Here is a 7,500-nt window from a genome sequence, read left to right on the forward strand (position 1 = left end):
GAAATTATTTTTTTTGAGTACGTCTAAATAAAAGATTACCCTGAACGGTGAATCACTTGGCTCGTGGGTCGATGAAGAACGCAGCTAATTGCGCGTCAACTTGTGAACTGCAGGACACATGAACATCGACATTTCGAACGCACATTGCGGTCCTCGGATACTGTTCCTGGACCACTCCTGGCTGAGGGTCGTATCAATTTCAAAGACTGCTCGGTTTTTCAAAATTGATATTTTGTAAAAACGTCGGAGCGTGTTGGATGATTGACGTGTTGTTGTTGTTGTTGTTTGTCGTCTATCGAGTCGTCTCGTTATTATAATCGTTATCTAAGTATTTTATCGCCTTCGCGGCGATGACACTTGGTAACAAAAATAAATACACGTTGACGACGACGACGACGCCGACGACGACAAAGACGCGGCATCTTAAAGTGCGAAAGCGACGAATCGTTTTTTCTCATCGCAAGATGAGAGAAACGTTACGTAGTTTGTACACAACGAAATCGTATCGAGTCTCCGTTGTTGGGAAAGCGGCTGCCACGGCAATATACAGGTTCACGCTTGTAGTGTGTGTGTGTATGCTCTCGTTACGCACGATCGTCGTGTCCGAGAATCTTTGATGAATCGAAGACGACGTCTGATCGTGTCGAGCAGCGTACGTACACACGCACACACATTATTACAGGACGTCGAGAACTTTTTTGTCCGTTTCGGTAGTTCTCTCTCGAAATAACGACGGACGAGACTACGTACGTCGACTCGTTGCTGTTGAATAAACTGAAAAATTATTTTATCGACCTCAGAGCAGGTGAGACTACCCGCTGAATTTAAGCATATTACTAAGCGGAGGAAAAGAAACTAACTAGGATTCCCTCAGTAGCTGCGAGCGAACAGGGATAAGCCCAGCACCGAATCCCGCGGGTTAACCGCCGGGAAATGTGGTGTTAGGGAGGATCCGTTTATCCCGGAGTCGTACGGCGCGTCCAAGTCCTTCTTGAACGGGGCCACAGCCCATAGAGGGTGCCAGGCCCGTAGCGACCGCCGTCAATTTCGGGAGGATCTCTCCTCAGAGTCGGGTTGCTTGAGAGTGCAGCCCTAAGTGGGTGGTAAACTCCATCTAAGGCTAAATATGACCACGAGACCGATAGCGAACAAGTACCGTGAGGGAAAGTTGAAAAGCACTTTGAAGAGAGAGTTCAAGAGTACGTGAAACCGTTCAGGGGTAAACCTGAGAAACCCGAAAGGTCGAAGGAGGAAATTCATCGCGTTTCGATCGTCGGCGTTTGACGGGTTTCGTGACGGACGGCGTTCGCGTCGTTCGCTCAGCTCGTTTTTCGAACCGATATCGAACGCGTGCACTTTTCCTCTTGTAGGACGTTGCGATCCGTTGGGTGTCGGTCTAAGGTCCGGGGTGGAGCCCACGTGAATTTTTCGCGTGGACCCTCGGTATCCCGGCCGACTCGCTCGACGGTATAACGATGGCGCGGGGCCGCTACTTTATAATTAGCGTTCGGCTCGTGGCAAGCGCGTCCGGTGTTTGACGGCGATCGGACCTAGCGCCGATCCTGTCCCCGGGCGACTGTTGGCTACGATGTTCTCGAACAGACCTCGTTGAAACGCCGATCTGCAACGCTATAGCTTTGGGTACTTTCAGGACCCGTCTTGAAACACGGACCAAGGAGTCTAGCATGTGCGCGAGTCATTGGGACATAACTAAACCTAAAGGCGCAATGAAAGTAAAGGTCTACCTTGCGTAGACCGAGGGAAGATGAGCGGTTCGCCCTCAAAGTGGCCGCTCCGCATTCCCGGGGCGTCTCGTTCTCATTGCGAGAAGAGGCGCACCAAGAGCGTACACGCTGGGACCCGAAAGATGGTGAACTATGCCTGGTCAGGACGAAGTCAGGGGAAACCCTGATGGAGGTCCGTAGCGATTCTGACGTGCAAATCGATCGTCGGAACTGGGTATAGGGGCGAAAGACTAATCGAACCATCTAGTAGCTGGTTCCCTCCGAAGTTTCCCTCAGGATAGCTGGCGCTCGTCGCGTACGAGTTTCATCCGGTAAAGCGAATGATTAGAGGTATTGGGATCGAAACGATCTCAACCTATTCTCAAACTTTAAATGGGTGAGATCTCCGGCTTGCTCGAACTCTTATGAAGCCGCGAGACTCGAATCAGAGTGCCAAGTGGGCCATTTTTGGTAAGCAGAACTGGCGCTGTGGGATGAACCAAACGTCGAGTTAAAGCGCCTAAATCGACGCTTATGGGATACCATGAAAGGCGTTGGTAACTTAAGACAGCAGGACGGTGGCCATGGAAGTCGGAATCCGCCAAGGAGTGTGTAACAACTCACCTGCCGAAGTTACTAGCCCTGAAAATGGATGGCGCTGAAGCGTCGTGCTTATACTCGACCGTCAGAGGCATGTGCGGTACTCTGCCCGATATCTTCCCGATTGAAGGCGACCATGAAGCCCTGACGAGTAGGAGGGTCGCGGCGGTGAGCGCAGAAGGGCTGGCCGTGAGGCCGTCTGGAGCCGCCGTCGGTGCAGATCTTGGTGGTAGTAGCAAATACTCCAGCGAGGTCCTGGAGGACTGACGTGGAGAAGGGTTTCGTGTGAACAGCCGTTGCACACGAGTCAGTCGATCCTAAGCCCTAGGCGAAAGCCGATGTTGATGTGGTGTAAGTTTATATAATAAAATTTATTATAAAATAAATGTTCACACCCGTCGGGCGAAAGGGAATCCGGTTCCTATTCCGGAACCCGGCAGCGGAACCGTCAAAAAGTCGGGCCCTCGCAAGAGAGTTCGTCGGGGCAACCCAAAAGGACCCGGAGACGCCGTCGGGAGATCCGGGAAGAGTTTTCTTTTCTGCATAAGCGTTCGAGTTCCATGGAATCCTCTAGCAGGGAGATATGGTTTGGAACGCGAAGAGCACCGCAGTTGCAGCGGTGTCCGGATCTTCCCCTCGGACCTTGAAAATCCGGGAGAGGGCCACGTGGAGGCGTCGCGCCGGTTCGTACCCATATCCGCAGCAGGTCTCCAAGGTGAAGAGCCTCTAGTCGATAGAATAATGTAGGTAAGGGAAGTCGGCAAATTGGATCCGTAACTTCGGGATAAGGATTGGCTCTGAGGATCGGGGCGTGTCGGGCTTGGCGAGGAAGCGGGTCGCGGCTGACGTGCCGGGCCTGTGCGAGGTGAAGTGTCATCGCTTCACGGCGTTGATTACGGATCCGAGTTCGGTCCCGTGCCTTGGCCTCCCGCGGAACCGTCTTGCTGCGAGGCCCCGGTGTCGCCCGCAAGGGAGACCCGGGTGTCCTCTTCGGCCGCCATTCAACGATCAGCTCAGAACTGGCACGGACCGGGGGAATCCGACTGTCTAATTAAAACAAAGCATTGCGATGGCCCCAGCGGGTGATGACGCAATGTGATTTCTGCCCAGTGCTCTGAATGTCAACGTGAAGAAATTCAAGCAAGCGCGGGTAAACGGCGGGAGTAACTATGACTCTCTTAAGGGCGTGTCGGCTTAGCTGGCCCCCTTGGGAGAGTTCTAGTTGCTCATAATGGTCAGGAACGAGTGGCGCAATTTGGCGGCTCGGTGTCTCGTGACAGGGGACGCCGGGCCGCCTTTTGCGTTAAAGCTTTTTCTTGACAAGTCGACTGACACCTCCTCGTGGTAACCGCCGGGAAACGCTCGACATCCTTAAGGGGAGTCGAGTAGGCTAACGTCAGCGGCGAAACAAAAAAAAATGAACCAGCCTGTCTCTCAGCCTCCTTGGCCGGATGGTATTTTGGGCAGGTCCGCAAAAGGTCATGGCAATTGCGGCATACTGGTAGCTGATGGGCCCCAGGGGTGGCTTAAAACCCCCTTGCCGACCGACCTCGGTCGGCAACTAAATGAACCAGCCTGTCACTCAGCCTCCTTGGCCGGATGGCATTTTGGGCAGGTCCGCAAAAGTTCATGGCAATTGCGGCATACTGGTAGCTGATGGGCCTACCGGGGTGGCTTAAAACCCCCGCTCCTATGCCGGCGGATCTCCGCCGGCAGTTAAATGAACCAGCCTGTCACTCAGCCTCCTGGCCAGATGGCAATTTGGGCAGGTCCGCAAAAGGTCATGGCAATTGCGGCATACTGGTAGCTGATGGGCCCCCAGGGGTGGCTTAAAACCCCTACCCCCTTGCCGGCGGATCCCGGTCGGCAGCTGCATGAGCAGTACCACTCGGGAAAGGCTCTGAGAGTCCTTTCCTAGGGGGGGCCTCCAGGACGGCACTGGAGACTAGAGTGGAAGGGAGAAGAGCTAGGGGGTCTAGCAAGCCCCCTAGTGATATATCTCCGGCTCCAAATTTAAATTTAGAAGCCTCGGATGCGTGTGCTGGCTCCGCTCCCCTCCCAGCACACGTAAGACAGGGGGAGCAACTTGTTGACGACAACGGCCCCGATAACGGACATGAGCTGGAGATGGAAAGGTTTTTAAAAGAAATATGGGAGAGTATGGGCTACCCAATACCGGTAGCCCAGAACTACACAGAGAGGTCCTGCACCTTATGTCTCCTAGAGGGCAGGAACCTCCTGTCGTTGTCTCTGGCGGAAGAAGAACGGCACTGTCGGGATTGGCACCCCGACAGAGAAATAAAATTCGTCTGCACTAAATGCCGTAAAATATATAAAAACAGACACGCCAGCCGGTGCCATCTACCTAAATGCACCGGGCCGAAGCCGATTGTAGCCGACGGGCAGCGGTGTGGCATTTGCAATTCGGTCTTCGCGACAGACATGGGACTCTCCCAACACATGCGGCACAGGCATCCTGACGCCAGAAATGAAGCGAGAATCGCTAGTGCCTCATACTATCAGCCTCCTCGGCCAAGGCATAACCAGGTCTTTACCGAGGATGAAATTCGCACTATGCTGGAGTGCGAAGTGAGGTTCTACGGCGACAGGCTAATTGCCTTTAACATGGCGCCCTATATTCCTACAAAGTCCAACACACAATTGAGGCATAAAAGAGCTGATATAAAATATAAAGTAAGGAGGGACCAATATCTTATTGAACACAATCTCCCTCCTTTAGCCGCAGGGCGCCAAGAAAACCTCGAGGAAACCGAGGAACCAATAAATCTGCCCGACAGTCCAGCCCGCGGGCTGGCGGATCCGCTCCTGGCTATGCAAGAAGAGGCTGCGGCCCTAGTCAGAGAGTTGGAATCCATCCAGCGCACCACTTTGGAATACAGGGAGTGGCGCAGAGAGATCGTTGAGTCGGTTCTCGCTCAACAGATACCCCAGAATGCCCAACGATCTCAAACTGAATCGACGGCTTTCACGAACTTGGGTGCTGGTTTGGAGCAGTCGTCGTTTTGGGACTATGACGTGCCCCAAGGGTTCATCGATACGATGTACTCATGGGTGTTAAGCGTCGTCCAAACCGACGGCCGCCCTAGAATCCCAAAGCCTAAGAGGGGAGCGGGTAGAGGCCGGGGTAGTCGCAGGCGCTACCTCTACGCCAAAACCCAAGACCTGTATAATAAAAATCCGTCCCTTGTGGCAAGGTACGTCCGTAATAACGTGGACTGGTTGGACGCCCCCGGGATCGGGTGTCCAAATGCGGACGTACAGGATCTGTACGAGAGACTATGGGGTCAAAAGCCTGTAGTACAGATCCCAGATTTGGGAGATAATGACCCTCCAATCGAGTTATCTCACGTTTTATCCGAGATAACTCGAGACGAAATAAAAGAAAGATTCTCCCAAATAAGTAGTTCCACGGCGGCTGGCCCAGACGGTTTCCGGCTAATTGATGTAAGAAGGCCAGCCGTATATGAAGTCCTCCATAGATTTTACAACCTCGTGATGGTATGTGGCCGGATACCATCCGACTGGAGGAAGAATCGAACCACTCTGATACCAAAAGAAGGCAAGGACGGTAGTAAGGCGGAAAACTACCGTCCAATTACAATAGCTTCGATCCTGAGTCGAGGATACTTCGGTATCATCGACAAGAAGCTGAGGAGAGTGGTCGAATTCTCACCCCGCCAAAAGGGGTTCGTTAACGAAGCGGGGTGCTTCAATAACGTACACCTGTTAAACGAAGTGCTACGGCACTCGAAAGCCCATAAGGGAATGGTCGTAACGATCTTGGATGTGTCTAAGGCATTCGACACGGTGCCCCACGAGGTACTAAATCCTACGTTACGTAGAAAGGGTCTTCCTGAACAAGTTGTGAGGATTGTGGAAGATGCCTACTCAGGTGTACAAACCTCACTCGAATTGAACGACGCACAAGTCGAAGTGCGCCTCCAGCGGGGGGTCAAGCAAGGTGATCCCCTAAGTCCGTTTCTATTTAATGCAGCCTTAGAGCCCCTGCTGCATAAGCTGGAGAGTCAGCCGGGGTACCAGATCAACGAATCTGAAGAAGTAACGTGCCTGGCCTTCGCTGATGACCTTGTGTTGTTAGCGCAAGACGCAAGTCAGGCACAAAAACAGTTAAGTGACACGGAAGCATACCTAGAGGGGTTAGGTATGAAATTATCACAACTAAAATGCCAAACCTTCCGTGTACAAACCACCAAAGACTCCTGGCACTTAACTGACCCCGGTCTGAAGTTCGACAGTGGTGAAGGGGTACCGGTAATGGGGGCCGGTGACTGCCTTGTCTATCTTGGTGTAAGATTCTCTCCCTGGGTCGGAATCACATCGGAGGGTATCAGAGCCGACCTTGCCTCAGCTTTAGCAAGAGTACAGAAGCTAAAGCTGAAACCACACCAAAAGATAGACTTAATCACCACTTACCTGGTCCCGCACTACCTGTACAAAATCAATGTTACAATCCCATCACTCAACGAGATCAGAGCGATGGACCAGGAGCTACGGGTAGTGATAAAAGCTATTCTCCACCTGCCGAATAGTACGACGAATGGTCTGCTATACGTCAGCAGGAAAGACGGGGGACTAGGAATACCGAGGTTAGAATGGCTCCTAACCTCATCAGCCCTACAAGCTGGGTTAAAGTTTTGGAACAACCCCGACCCAGCAATGCAAGCTCTTGCCGCCGGATCCAGACTGGAGGTCCGTCTGCGTAATCTGGCGAAGGCGGCTAGGATCAACTGGCCAGTTGATCCAACAATTATCAAAAACTACGTTCGTAAAGAGCGTAAGAAAGAGCTTGCCAGATGGTCCCGGCAAAAGTCGCAGGGAAAGTCGGTCGCAGCCTTCACCGACTCCAAAATTAGTAATACATGGCTTAGTGACCCTACGTTGCTAAAGCCATGTCGCATGATAACGGCCCTCCGAATGCGTACTAACTCATGCGCTAATAGGGTGGCCATGAGTAGAGCCGGACCAGTTCCTGATCCGAACTGCCGCCAATGTGGGTCCCAGTTGGAGACACTGGGTCACATACTGGGCCAGTGCAGATATACAAAGTCGTCAAGGATCAGAAGGCACGATGAGATTCGCGACCTCATCGTTGCAGAAATTACTAAGCAAGGCACAGAGGTAGCAGTAACGGTGG

General features: G+C 52.6%; 1 non-coding gene and 1 pseudogene across 1 annotated transcript; both read left to right on the plus strand.

Annotated features, from left to right (window-relative positions):
- The first annotated feature begins 36 nt into the window (after positions 1 to 36).
- LOC141484359 (5.8S ribosomal RNA) lies at positions 37 to 191 on the plus strand. Its single transcript, XR_012466603.1, has one exon. It is a non-coding gene; the product is annotated as a 5.8S ribosomal RNA (ribosomal RNA).
- A 600-nt stretch (positions 192 to 791) lies between these two features.
- Positions 792 to 7,500, plus strand: part of LOC111513885 (large subunit ribosomal RNA) — a 9,197-nt pseudogene continuing 2,488 nt past the window's right edge.

This window comes from Leptinotarsa decemlineata, unplaced genomic scaffold (genome assembly GCF_025532065.1).
Source record: "Leptinotarsa decemlineata unplaced genomic scaffold, Ldec_3_MD MMD2_tig00005515, whole genome shotgun sequence".
NCBI classification, from domain to species: Eukaryota; Metazoa; Arthropoda; class Insecta; order Coleoptera; family Chrysomelidae; genus Leptinotarsa; species Leptinotarsa decemlineata.